This window comes from Pinus tabuliformis, chromosome 3_2 (genome assembly GCF_031772625.1).
Source record: "Pinus tabuliformis cultivar Carrire ecotype Pingquan chromosome 3_2, CPIR1, whole genome shotgun sequence".
Classification (NCBI taxonomy): Eukaryota; Viridiplantae; Streptophyta; class Pinopsida; order Pinales; family Pinaceae; genus Pinus; species Pinus tabuliformis.
In genome coordinates this window covers 1249979130-1249993547 of record NC_142302.1, presented here as the reverse complement: position 1 = coordinate 1249993547, position 14418 = coordinate 1249979130, and the positions used below count along the sequence as shown (strand labels likewise).

At 42.1% G+C, this 14418-nt stretch overlaps 1 protein-coding gene across 5 annotated transcripts in view; it reads right to left on the bottom strand.

Annotated features, from left to right (window-relative positions):
* LOC149185264 (uncharacterized) overlaps positions 1-14418 on the bottom strand; it is a 361912-nt gene that overhangs the window by 8441 nt on the left and 339053 nt on the right. Inside the window, exon 10 of one of the 5 annotated variants that reach the window (XR_016257371.1) lies at positions 14057-14153. The exons of the other annotated variants lie outside the window; for them this stretch is intronic. The gene's annotated coding sequence lies outside the window, so the exon portion shown is untranslated. The remainder of the gene's footprint in view (positions 1-14056; positions 14154-14418) is intronic. 5 annotated transcript variants of the gene reach the window in all.

Below are 14418 nucleotides of genomic sequence, written 5' to 3'. Positions count from 1 at the left end.
CACGAATAACCCCAGCGTCAACCTCTAGGGACTGTGTCAACCCTTTCTGGCCCAGCTTTTGCCCAGCATCACCATAGCTCGCCCTACGTCAACCTTTGGAGGAACTATGTTAGCCCTTAGAGCCTCTACGTCACCCACACTAGCTCTCTGAGGCACTAAGCAACTTCTGGCTGCCTCTGCGTGAGCCCTGGCTAGCTCTGCGAGAACCTCTAGCTAGCTCTGTGTCCCTTTCTCCCGACTTTTACGTTGATCCTCCTAGTACTATCTCTGCCTCTCTGCTTCTATATTCACTACCCCTCAGCTGCAACTCTGATCACTCTTTCGACTTCCTCAGCAAACCCTGCCCCAGAAAATCAAAATCTTGATCAACTCGGTGTATTCTCCAAGTGACCCTCAAGCCTCCTATTATACTTTTCTCGTTGACAATTCAACGGCCGAGATTAAGTCCATAATCAACTGTTAAGATTAGATTTGGCTTGATCCATGACTTTTCGACCCTTCTAACACAGTTTTATATTAATTCACATTAATATTTTATTTTCCCTAAGTTTAGACTTAGGGACTCCATTAAAAATATTAATTATTTTAATATCTCCCAAACTGTTTAGAATCTGCCCAAACCATTTCTGGGTATTGGAGATCTCATGTGCTTTAGCCTCTCCACCAATTTTTGTGGCTAGAGCACATCTGATGCTACTCCAAATCAACATTGTGTCACCCTCCCAGTGAGCCTTTCCAGCTTAGAAATCGAGTTGCTGAACTGATGCCCAATCTACCTCACAAAAACCCCAACGTTGCCTTTGCATGACTGCGTCAACCCCTCTAGGTTTTGTGTCACCCTCTTGGAGCTGCGTTGTCTCTCCCTGGTGCTGCACTGCCTCTCTGTTATGTATTCTCGGCCTTGGACGAAAGTCCCGCTACCAAACTGCCCCTCTTTGCACTAGAAGCTTACTCCGAAATTCTCAGCAAACCACACCCCAGAATTTCGATCTAGCTCAAGTGTTGCTCTCACTATGTGTGTTCTCCAACTGACCCCAAGCCTTCCTTTATACTTTTCTTGTTGAGAAATCAACGGTCGTGATTTAATCTCTAATCAACAGCTAAGATTAAATTAGATTTGATCCTCGTCACTTAGAAGCTTCTCACCCATATTTACATTAATTCACTTTAATTATTTTAATTTCCTAAGTTTTAACTTAGGCACCATTAAAAATAATTAATTATTTGATTAACATGCACTCTGGGTGGAATTTCTCCAAACAATTTATGGGTCTTGGAGATCTAATGTGTTGTAGCCTCTCCACAAAATTTCGGAGCTAGAGCACATCCAATGCTACCCAAAATCAACAACAGCTCCATCTCTCCACAAGACCATGAGTTACAATGTTGGCGAGACCAATGATTATAGACACCTTCATCATTGTCTCTCAAGGTACATACCCGCTCGGGTGTTCACTGAGTATGACCTTCTAGGACTATTCTTATCTTAGGTTCCCAACTCTCAAAGAATATCGGTCCTCTTGCCTACTCTTATCTTGGATGCCCTACACATCCTCAAAGAGCATCGAATGTCAGATGATTACCCAATCCTCCCATTCTTTCTTCCCAGATGAAGAAAAGAATGTTGTGTCTATTGTTAGTGTCAGTCTTTCCTGCCTTCCTCCAGAGATCAAATATGCTCTTACAAAGTGGTTTCAGAGTGTCAAGGTCAAATTTTGTCATTTCAGTGAGTCTTCAAGCAAAATTTGGTCACTAGGCATTAGGTCTAGGGTTCGCTTTCACTCCTTCTAAAGTTGTCCAAATGTCGGTCCATGTCATCATTCCGCTGAATCTATCCTCATTCAGAGGGTTGTCATTATCATGTCAAAGTTCCATTGGGTCATTTTACAGTGTATTCATGCTTCAGTCGTGCCTAGGCAAGGTCTTTTCCCTCTCCTAGGGTTTTGAAAGCTAATTTCTCTCGGACGGACAAATCCTTGGCAAAACTTGTATTCAGATGTTCATACACCTTCCCCTATCCTTCATGTACCTTATCAAATGCTTCCCCTCACTGAGATCCCCCAAATTCCTCATTTTTGCACAAACCCTAGTTTCTAGCTACAACCTAGCAATTTTCTAGGTTTGGCCTGTGTTTTGCCCTTTTGGACCCCTTCCCCTCGCTCAATTTCTGAGATTCCACTTTCCCCTGCTTCCTAACATCCCTCCCCACTCCCAAAAATTTCCCCAAGAATTTAGAAGCCCCCTATCCCCTTCATTTCGCTCCATTTCGACAAATTTCCTTGTTTCACACATTGGGACAAGTCGCACTCAAATGATGTTCCAGAGCAATAAAAGATGAATTTTGGAAAACTGAGAGAGGTTTTTGTCCATAACATGCCAAAGAAGAAAAACCTCCTTCACTTTTTGCACAGGTGTCATGGTTTTAGAGAAATGTCAAAATTGCAATCGCCAGATCCAAGGAGGTTGGCCAAGGCACTAAAACGACGGAAAAGGCCCGATCCACTCCAAATTTTGGCCAAAGCCTCTTTGATTGAGCATGGTACTTTATTGGGGACTCCCAGCCCAAATTTCAAGAAATTTGGAGAAAATTTTGTCAATTGTGAATGTTTTGTGCCAAACACAGGTTTTCTTGGCGCGCGAACCTTTCGTTGGGCAACTCCATTTTGGGAAAACTCAGCATTTCTGGATTTGTCATGGAAAGTTACACTTGCTCAGCCATTGCCAAGAAATTTCACCAAGTTTTGGGCCTCCAGAAAGTCAAAAACAAGCAAAAAAATGACTTTCTGCCACCTTTTTGACACACAGGAAGCAGTCTTGGGAGATTGCAATTTTGGAGGGGCAAATGGCCACCAAATTCAGAAATTCCACTTGGGTTGGAAAGTAGACATCCAGACCTTTCCAACAAGCCCACTTTTGCCTCATTTGGACACCTGGAAGTACCTCAAAATCAGCTCCAAAGTAGCGCGACCCATTCAGAAAGAGGGCGCGACCCATTGGGCAGTTTTCACAGGAATTCATCTACAGCTCAGGAATTCGCCCAGCTTTGACCAGTTTTGACTTGTGATGGGATTTTTCACCCTCTTTGATGTAATTAATGTATTTTCATGTTGACATGACACTTATTTACCTGTTTTAGAAGATTCATTCATGAAATAGCAAACATTTAATGAATGAATTGGTTTCCTAGCTTATAGAGGCAAGTTGTTTTGACTGCCTAGATTTTAGTGCTCAGTTTAGAATTGGTTGAAACAGCTCCTAGAAGGATGAGCTCGACCCCTAGAGGCTAGGGAATGGGTTGGCATGGTCTATATTATGTATTTTCTCAATCATTTTCATGGTTGGAGAGGTTGGACTCTTGAGGGAGAAAGCTCTATTGTATTACTCATTGTATCTCTGCAATTTTGGCAAAGGAAGAAAGACCAGGGTTTTGCAGTCCTTTTTGGGATTCCTGTGGTTACATGTATTGATGGTGTGTTTCTCTTTGTACTTGTAAGTTTGTTATGTGATTCATCTTCTCACTTTTCCTTCTGCAAATTAGGCAAATGAAGTGTTAAAGTAGAATTCATGATTGCCATGCACTGCTTTTAAGTTTGCTTAATATTTATGTTTTCATCTGTCTAAAGAGAACTCTTGAAGGTTTCTTGCTCTCTTTAGCTCCTCACTGGTCATTTCTATCCATTCACTTAATTCAAAGGCATCAGTACAGTCTCCTACCTTGCCCCAAAGAACCCCCTGCAAAAACTGTGTCCGATCCCCGCACCCAAAATTGCCTTTCCCCAACTTTCCACCAAAACCCTAAAACTCCCAAATCAAACCTTTTTATCAGTTTACTAGCCTAAAATCAGTGTTCTTTATTGGTTATCTTTGCCTGTTGAAGATCTTTGCCGAGATAGACTGGAGAGAGCCCTCTCCTGCCCCGTAGGGCTAGCTACGAGGTTAAGTGGTTTGATGTTGCCTTGGAGTTTACCTTTCTCAGCCTGAGGTGAAATTTCAAGCGCTAACATCTATCATGTGTCTTCATTTCCATTCATGGCCTTCACCTAGACTTATGACTATTAGTCCTGGTCTAGTGCATGACACATGAAATAGAAAAGAACAATTGTCACTCCTTTTTAATCAAGGGTGATCTAATCCAAGCTCCCTCTTGACCAGGAACCTGTCAAAGCTCCTTCTTGTTGGAATTTCTAACTCTGACACTTTAGAAACCCTTCATGCACTTTACTGATTTATTCCTACCTACTTGTTCTGTTAATTAACAAGTTATTTACCATGTAAATACTGGAAATAAATACAAGTACATGCTCAACACATTACAGATCATCAACTGAAGGAAATAGAAACAAGCACACAAGTGACACCGTTGTTTTTGGACTAATGTCCCAGGAAAAACCCAATGTGGGAAAACCAGTGCAACGATCTGATGGTTTGATTTATTAAGCAGTTTCAAAATACAATCCGGGTGCCAAATCCGGCTCACCCAACAGAGAAAAATCTCGCCAGTAGTACCTCTCTATCCAGAAGCAGATATTCCGGCTGAAACCCCGGATAAATACTTCGGCAACTCCACAGCTCCAATCTGCCCCATGAAACCCTAGCGTCAGCCTCTAGGGACTGTGTCAGCCTCTCTCTCGCCCAGTGTTAGCCAAGGGTCACTATGGCTTGGCCTGGGTCAGCCCTCTGGCCCTCTGAGGCACTGCACAGCGCCTGGCTGCCTCTGCGTGAACCGTTGGTTGCTTCTGCATCCCTCTCTCCGGCTACTTCGTTGATTCTCATCCTGGTGCTATCTCTGCCTCTCTACTTTTGTATTCACTGCCCCTCAGCTGCAACTCTAATCACTCTCAACTTTCTCAGCGAACCCAGCCCCAGAAATTCAAAATCTTGATCTCTTGGTGTGTTCTCCAACTGACCTTCAAGCCTCCTCTTATACTTTTCTCATTGACAAATCAACGGCCGAGATTAAGTCCCTAATCAACGACTAAGGTTAGATCTAGCTTGATCCATGACTTTTGGACCATTCTAACATAATTTTATATTAATTCACATTAATATTTTATTTTCCCTAAGTTTAGGCTTAGGGACTCCATTAAAAATATTAATTATTTTAATATTCCCCAAACTGTTTAAAATCTGCCCAAACTCTTTCTAGGTATTGGAGATCTCATGTGCCTTAGCCTCTCCACCAATTTTCGTGGCTAGAGCACATCCGATGCTACCCCAAATCAACACTCCCTCTTAGCGAGGACTATGCTCTAGAAATACTCCTCATTGAGTATCACCCGATCATCCGGCATTGGTCCCTGTGCTGATGCTAGGCTTACTGCCTATCATCCTCTGCATTGTTGCATCCTATACTGCTGCCCATGGCCCTACCACTGCCACTGCTACATCCGTACTGCAACTCCCTCTGCATCTGTGCTGCTGCCCATGGCCCTGCCACTGCCCTGTTCTGCATTTGCACTGCAACCCCTCTCATCATGTTGCATCATGCTGCCCATAGCACTACCACTACTAACTGCTGCACTGCAACTCAATTACTGAGAAGTAAGTAACTAAGCTCCCAATTCTTACATCTCCGTCAGGCTAGAAACACTCCTAATGCTGAAGATCCCTTTGTCACTGACAAGTGCTCCCTCTCTGACCTCTGCGCTGCTGCAACAACTCCATGCATCTCGCACCGTTGCACACCTCTCTGTGCCATCCTACACTAGTGTAACATTCCCATGCCTCTCGCATTGTTGCAGCCTACTAGCCTTGCGTTGTCTTGGGAATCCTACACTGTAGCTCCTTATGTCGCTCCAACCACCTCCGTCTCTACTGACATCGCCAGTACTGCTACTCCTCTTCGGGGCTCTCGTAGTAAGGTCTAATCCAAGAGGCTAGGTACCTCGAGGATCCTGCCCCTCATCGCCTATAGTCCTCCTGACTACAGCTCGATGTCTCCCCACTTCTTCTGAAGTGGCACATGAGCACTCATGGCACAATCATCGTTTGTCTCCACTTCCTTTTCTGCCCTTGCGAGCACTGCCTTGGTCTCGGAGGCCTCTCCCTTACTCTTCTTCCTTGGACATTGGGTTGCATAATGACCCAACTCTCCACAGTGGAAGCACTTGACCTTGGAGAGGTCCCTCTTCTTCTATTTCTCCTACTTTCCCTTAAATGCTAGGGCAACATCCTCCTCCTCCTCCTCCTTCTTGATTCTGATCCCCTTGTCACTGCTTCCCGCCTTGCTCAACCTTTTGATCTCTTCTTGGCAAAGAGCAACCCACATTTCCTCCCAATCTGGAAGGGTCGCCCTACCCAGTATGCTCTAGACAAACACCTCCCAGTCTTTTGAAACCGCATTCAAGGTTGTTCTCACCATCAATTCTGGATCCGACATTGCCCCTATGGAAGTCAGTTGTTCCTGGATCTCCTTCAATCGACCGAGGAATGGGTCGATTTGTTCTCCCTTCTGCATCTGGTATGATTGCAACTGATTTTCTAGTAGCATCTTCCTTTGCATGGAAGTATGCTGATACAACTTGGTCAAGGCTTCCCACATCTCCTCTACTGTGTTCTTCTCGGCAATATGTGGTACTATATGATCCTTGACCCTGTCAAGGATGATACTCTTAGCCCTCACCATTGCATCCTCGTACCTGTCGTTATCAGTCGGGTCAACTGGGATAGCTATCGTACTCAAGGCAAAGTGCTTGACGTGATTCCTGTCTAGTACGGATAAGATTCTGGCCTTCCAGAGTACGAATTTTGAGGCTCTGTCCAGTCTGTCTTGGTCTCTTACTCTGTGTAGTGCCATTTCGCTGCTCCTCTACTTCCCTCCTGGAAGTTCTCGATATGACTCCTCTAAGCCTCGATTTCCCTCCCAGAAACCCTTCTGCCAATGTCGAGATGCCCCTCCCTAATCGTCTGTGCAACTGCAACATTGATCTGGATTCCTTAGCTAGAAATCCACCTCGCAGCAACTCCCTCTACCTTGGTCTTGCCCTATTAGGTGATGTATTGACTATAGTACCCCCACCAGCTCCACTCTGCAACTTACCCACAGCCTCCTAAACTCCAGCAAATTGAAGGTTAGAGCTCCTAGGCTCTGCCCAATCTCGACACCGGCAAATAAGCTTCCTCAGCCAACTGCATCAGCCCTCCTGGCCTCTACGTGAGCCTACCTTTGCCTCCCTCAGCCTCTGCGCTGCATCTTCCTGGCTCAATCTTGATGATGCAAGCACTACATCACCCCTTGCTGCTACTCTGCTAGGAACATCTTCCGTCACTCGAGATAGCTGTTTTCTGTTGTTGCTTCTTTGTTCGGATGATGTCCTCAGTTCTCCTGTGATCTCTAACCACGCTCTGATACCATGTTGGAATTTCTAAGTCTGACAAGTTAGAAACCCTTCATTCACTTTACTGATTTATTCCTACCTACTTGTTCTGTTAATTAACAAGTTATTTTACCATGTAAATACTGGAAATAAATACAAGTACATGCTCAACACATTACAGATCATCAACTGAAGGAAATAGAAACAAGCACACAAGTGACACTATTGTTTTTGGACTAATGTCCCCGAAAAAACTCAATGCGGGAAAACCAGTCTAGCTATCTGAGGGTTTGATTTATTAAGCAGTTACAGAATACAATCTAGGTGCCAAATCTGGCTCACCCAACAGAGAAAAATCTCGACAGTAGTAACTCTCTATCGGGAAGCAGATATTCCCGCAGAAACCCTGGATAAACACTTTGGCAGCTCCACAGCTCCAATCTGCCCCACGAAACCCCAACATCAGCCTCTAGGGACTGCGTCCGCCTCTCTCTGGCCCAGCGTTAGCCCAACGTCACTTTGGCTTGGCCTGCGTAAGCCTCTAGAGGCACTGTGTCAGCCCTCTGGCCCTCCGCGTCACCCACGCTGGCCCTCTAAGGCACTGCGCAGCTCCTGGTTGCCTCTGCGTGAGCCCTGGCTGGCTTTGCGTGAACCCTTGGCTACTTCTGTGTCCCTCTCTCTGGCTACTGCGTTGATCCTCCTGGTGCTATCTCTGCCTCTCTGCTTCTGTATTCACTGCCCCTCAGCTGCAACTCTGATCACTCTCTCAACTTTCTCAGCAAACCCAGCCCCAAAAAGTCGAAATCTTGATCTCTTGGTGTGTTCTTCAACTGACCCTCAAGCCTCCTCTTATACTTTTCTCGTTGACAAATCAACGGCTGAGATTAAGTCCCTAATCGACAACTAAGATTAGATCTGGCTTGATCCATAACTTTTGGACCATTCTAACACAGTTTTATATTAATTCATATTAATATTTTATTTTCCCCAAGTTTAGACTTAGGGACTCCATTAAAAATATTAATTATTTTAATATCTCCCAAACTGTTTAGAATCTGCCCAAACACTTTCTGGGTATTGGAGATCTCATGTGCCTTAGCCTCTCCACCAATTTTCGAGGCTAGAGCACATCCGATGCTACCCCAAATCAACACTTCTTAACAAGGGACTTTTCTTTTCATCAGCAGCTTCTTCTTCGTGGGTCCTTCAGCTGCCTGATCAACTTCTTTCCTTGATGTCACAGAGTTCAGTTGAGCTTCTTCCTTGTAGGGCATCAGCCATCGATCACTTTCCTTCTTGGTTTGTCATGTCATTCCTTTCTTCATGGAAAGTGGCCTTCTTCATACATATCTGGAACCTTCATCATGTAGCTACTTCTTTCCCATCATGATTCTTTCAAGAAATTTCCATCCACCACATGAATGCCAGTTGTGCTTGTACTTACAATTCTTGTTCAAGTAGCCCCGCATTCACTCATCCAGATATTATTCAAGAAATCAAAACATAACATTAAATTAAATCGTACCTTACTAGATGGCTCTTCATCATGACATCTTCTTGTAGGTAGCAGCATCCTGCATTCATGTTGACACATCTCCCAAAGATATACATTGTCAAGGGCCTTCATCTTTTCCATCAGAGTCCTCATATCTTTCTGAGAGATTTCCTAGTCAAGTCTTCTTGGTCTTTTGGATGTTGATCACCTTTATCAAGCATATCTCACAATCTCTTCCTTCCTCACACATTCCATTCCCAGAAGCTTTCAATCAGAGTTTCTTTATTGTAGTCAACCACCTCATACTTCATATGAGGACATATTATGTTGATTTCATCTGGTGTGACTTATGCCTTCCTGCATCCTTTCATAGGAGGATATCCTTTTTCTCTTGATCATGCTTCTCAAGATAGAAGTAATGATCCATGTTACCTGCAACCATATGACATGTCATTATAATATTAAACACAAGCATACATACTTTATTTTACCTTCACGTCATCGAGGCTTCTTCCAACAACTTCCTTGATTGAAGAGATCCCCAATCCCTTGATTTGCTTCATGTCATCACATTATTATCTCATGGATTCCATAAGTTGGGATTCTTGTTGAAACACTTGCTTCCTCTCTAGATTAGTGAACCCTTCGATGAGGATTCCATCAGAGAATTTTGAGGATCTTCTATATCCCCAACTGGCAGATGTTTCCTTTTTGACTTGATCTATGATGAGCTTTGTCCCAAATGACTCCTTGCTTTTCTTCAATGTCCACCGAGGTTCCCAAGAGCTATATTCTTCATGTTTGTCTGCCATGGGTTTTGTCCTTCATGATTCCCATGGTTATGTCGCGAGCTCTTGTTTCTAATGCTTCCATGATGCCATGATGCATCTTATTATCTTGGTCATATCTATAACACAAGATTTAAGAGCTTATGATAGGACCCCTTTGTGAGGGATAAAATCTTACTCATAGGATAGATTTGTTACTCCCTCTTTCCTTGGTCCCTTTCTTTCAATGTTGCATGAAGCGGGGACGAAACGGGGAATTTTTTGGAAGCAGGGACGCGGAAGCGTTATTTTCCAAAAATCTAGGAAGCAAAGGGTCTACTATATATATAAATAGTTTTTTTTATATTTTTATGCATTTATATTAAAAAAAACATCCAAATACCAAATTAGTTGTATAAGACATGAAAACATGCATATTTTTACATAAATCAAGATAGATATGGCATCCATTGTACATGAATGATTAATTATTCCACCATCAACCATCTACAATCTAGATTCCTCTTCTCTTGTCTAGCCTTTGCCTCTACTTCAATTCTATAGGGATTTTAGTCAACATTGCCTAATTTTGATCAAACAGCATAATCCAAACCTTATAATATGGTAGAGAAAGCTTAACATGCCTGATCCATGATTTTGACTTGAGTGAAGGGTACATAATTGCTAAGGTCATGAAAAAGGAGTTCAACAATCAATAACACCAACATTGGGGTACATATAGGGCTTGTTGCTCTTGATTAAATGCCAATCACATGCCCTCATACATGATATAATCCAATGAAACACCACAATCCCATTGATCCTGAAAATTGTCAAGTCTGTTGAATTTTGAATGGGATATGAAATTCTATTTTCTCCATATGAAGTCTGATGAGGTTGGAACCACTCTCAAACATCTTGAGTCATTTCATGGTAATGTTAAAAATTTAAGTAAAAGGATGGAAATGAAAGATAAAGGAGAATGTCACTTTTACTTTAAGAATTTAACATTGCCATTAGGGAGCATCAAGGGGTACCTTGGGAGTATTCAGAAAATGTAGTTCCTCACAGAACAGTTTGAAATTTCCAAAAACAAAAAATAACCTGCGGAATCATCCACCTTCTCTCAGATCCGCGAGGAACAATTCGAAATTTCCAAAAACAAAAAGAACCTCGCCGAATCCCACCTTCTCTCGAATCCGCTCGCAATCCGCATTGGATACACGCCCAAACCTCCACAGATCCGCACCTGATCCTTTTCAGATCCGCAGATCCGGCCCCCACGGATCCAAATTTGCAGGAATTGCCAAAAAAGGAGGAACTGCAGATCCGATTTTCTGATCCACGGTTCCAACTAAGGATCAGTGGCGGATCCGTACGGGACGCGGATCTGCCTTTGAATCCTTGGGGGGGGGAGCGGTTCCTGCAACACTACTTTCTTTAGCTTCCTCCATATTTCCAGTGATATGAATTTCTTTCTATAAACTTTCCATAGCATTGAATCTTAGTTATACTTATTCGGTCCGCTTCAGGACCAAACTTGTCTTTCCTTTTTGCACATGTTTGAGTTCTTTTAACCTTCAATATTTTTGCCATCAACTTGCCTTTCTCTACCTAGCATAGAGACCACAAATTGTTGAATGAGGTAACCTTCTTGTTCATGGACAATCGTTACATTGCTTATCATTTAGAAGGATGATGATTATCTTCCTTCCTAGATCTTGTGAAGATATCCTACATCCTTTGATACCTTTACTTTCATGAAGATCAGATTTCATGTGACCACCTTTATTGCACCTTCAGAGAATGAGTTTATCATCTACATCACTTTGATGTCTCCAATATTGCTATGTGAGGGGATCTTTCATAAGCATCCCTTTCCATAAATTCAGAGGAGACCTATTGATATGTTTAATGACTTCAACTTAGAGGACTATGACTATCCTCCATGCAAGGAATCTTGATGACCCATCCAACCTATAGATGTCCTTGCAATCATGAAATCATTTATCCAAACTTAATTATAGAATGAAAAGATATTTACTTGTCATGTGAAGATAAAATCTCTACCTAGATCATGTTGATGAAGAAGATGTATGAGGGCTTCTTCTTGGATGATCTTCTTTTAAGTGAGAAAACCTTTTAATAGACAAGGTTGCTCTTTCTTGATGAGGATGATTTGTTGCTTCCTCAGATGGTCTTCTTCTAGGGCACAGAGATGATCCTTTGAAGATGTCCATCCCTTATTGTCTTCAATTTGCCTTCTTTTGTAGTTTAGATCAAGACGCTTCTAGGACTTCGACTTTCTTCGAGATGATGTAATCTTCGTTTTTGAGGGTCTTTGAGCTTCCTTACTTTGTAGACAATTTGACGAGGGACTTGGTGGTCTTTTCATGATGACTGTGAACATAAAGGCTCTTGCTGTTGTAGACTGTCTCCTTGATTGCATAGGTAAAAACCCTTGCTGATGTAGAATGTTGTTGTAGACTGATCCTAAAATTTTGTTAGAGGCCTACAACTTGCTTTGATGCCCTTCCTTTGACTTCAGCACCTTAGCTCTGATTCCATGTTGAAGAATCTAGGGCACATGTAGTTAATAAGATTCTTCTGACTTGATAACTATTTGTGAGGCATTTTAATTTTTTTATTAGCACAATCTTCTCTTTGATATTATTAGAGTGTGTGTTTCTTATTTCATCAAATAGCTACCAAAGAACAAAGAGACAATAACACAAGATGTTGGCACTCTCCCAGGGCCAAAACCTCTCCCTCTTGGAGAGGAAAACCTGCACATAATTCTTCTTATAGAGATTTCAATTGATGAACACCAAGACCATGAACCTTGACCCACTAGGCCACTCCAAGACCAAGACACCAATCATCTTCTTTATTGTTGAGATCAACATCATCATTACTGCTTTATTGAGATCATCATCATGATTCCACAGGGGTCCTCACAATTGCACCATTGCTTGCTTCATCACTGTGTCACCAAGGTCTTTCTACTGCTGCATTATCAAAGTTATCATGGAGGTCATTATTGCTGTAACACTGTGATCATCTCTACACTTCCAGGAGATAACAAGGTTTATGTATGAATATTGAGAGTATTCCTGTAGGACCACCGAGATCCTTATCATTGCTGTTATACAGAGTAGTGTGTGATCTTGCTCAAGACTGTGTGACTGCATTTCAGTATTGAAATTGTGATTATAAGGAGGCCGAGACACTTATTACTTGCACCGAGATACAATACTTCATCACCAAGATCCTGTACCTTATGCACCCATCCGAAGTTGCAGACTAGTCTGAGATTCTGTCTTCCTGCACCCATCCAAAGTTGCAGATTAGTCTGAGATTCAGTGTGCTATCCGAGATCTGTACTTACTGTGCCATCCGAAATTTCAGAGTAATCCGAAGTTCTGTACTCCTGTGGTTGACCAAGTTTCCTGCACCATCCGAAGTTTCAGAGGTATCCGAATTGTCTTTTCTGTGGTGATCCCAGCCGGGTATATATAGTGGTTTGCCCTCCATATTAAGCCGACATGAACCAACAAAGAGGTGTGTCTTTATATGTGAGCCGACATGACTTCTTTTAGCTATTTAATTCATTTTTGCAGGCCGACATGACTGTTTTGCTTGCTGCCTTCTTCAAGAGGATTGTGCTTGTCTTGGAGGGTTGTTCTAGACACTAGGTTGACTCATATACATTACATATATGCTCAAGAAGAGCTCTTTACACATGTCCTTGACTCTTTGACTTTCCTAGACCTATGGAATGAGCAAGAAACTCATTCTTATAATTTACAAAAATAATATTTCTTTTTCTTGACAAGTACAAAGATCAAAATTACATTTGTAAATATTGAACCTAGTTACACTTTCTTCAACACTGTCTCACTCGTGGTGGTCCAGAGGTAGTGAGGCACATTCTTTGGGATGGCAAGTTTGCCAAGAGTTTTGTAAACATTTCAAAAATTAGCACTCAACATTGTTTCAAGAGAAACTTCATTGGTGAGCCATTTGGAGACTCCCGCTACAAAGCATTCTCTACATTCTCAGGATATTGTCATTGCCTTAGAATCACCACTTTGTTTGCTAGTTGGAGATTAAGGTGCAAGTACATTTTCTCTGATGTGGTCAGTTTGTTTCAATCTTTTTCTTATGTTTGGCAGAAAGATGTTTTTCTAGCATAGGCAAACTAGACAATTTTTCTTCAACAGGTAACTACTTCTAATGATTACTTTGACGGAATTTATGCTTTATTCATAGTATCATCAAGCAGTTACACAAGAAAATTACAACTATCAAACATGAAATAAGCAGTAAAATCCACAGTGAGAATGAACAGGAGACACAAAGAATTAGGCCTGAGGCCAAGGCAAAAATCACAAGGGGAAAACCCAGAACTGCTTTCCTTATGAGAGAGAATCCAATTTCCATCAAAATATCCAGAAACAGAATGATAATCATGATACCTGACCAGAACAATATCAAGAAAGAAGCCTCCACATTTTCCACGGATTTCATCCTCTCCTCTTTTCTCTTCCAGCTCACAGAAAAACAGATATGTTCCTCCAAAAAAAGAATTACCCAAATGAGGAGCAATTCACACACACATATATATAGTCATCATAGGGGGTCGAATGGGTGCCTCTAAGGGGCCCAGCCAACCTGACTTTTAGTGGAACCAACTTGTCATTTTTTAGGAGGCATAAATATAATTTCCAATTTCCAATTTCATCATGGTGAAAATACCGACCATGGCTACCATATTTTTTCAACAGAAGAGGTATGTAATATCAATATGTATGCTTTCATTTTAAATTTCCAATTTCAT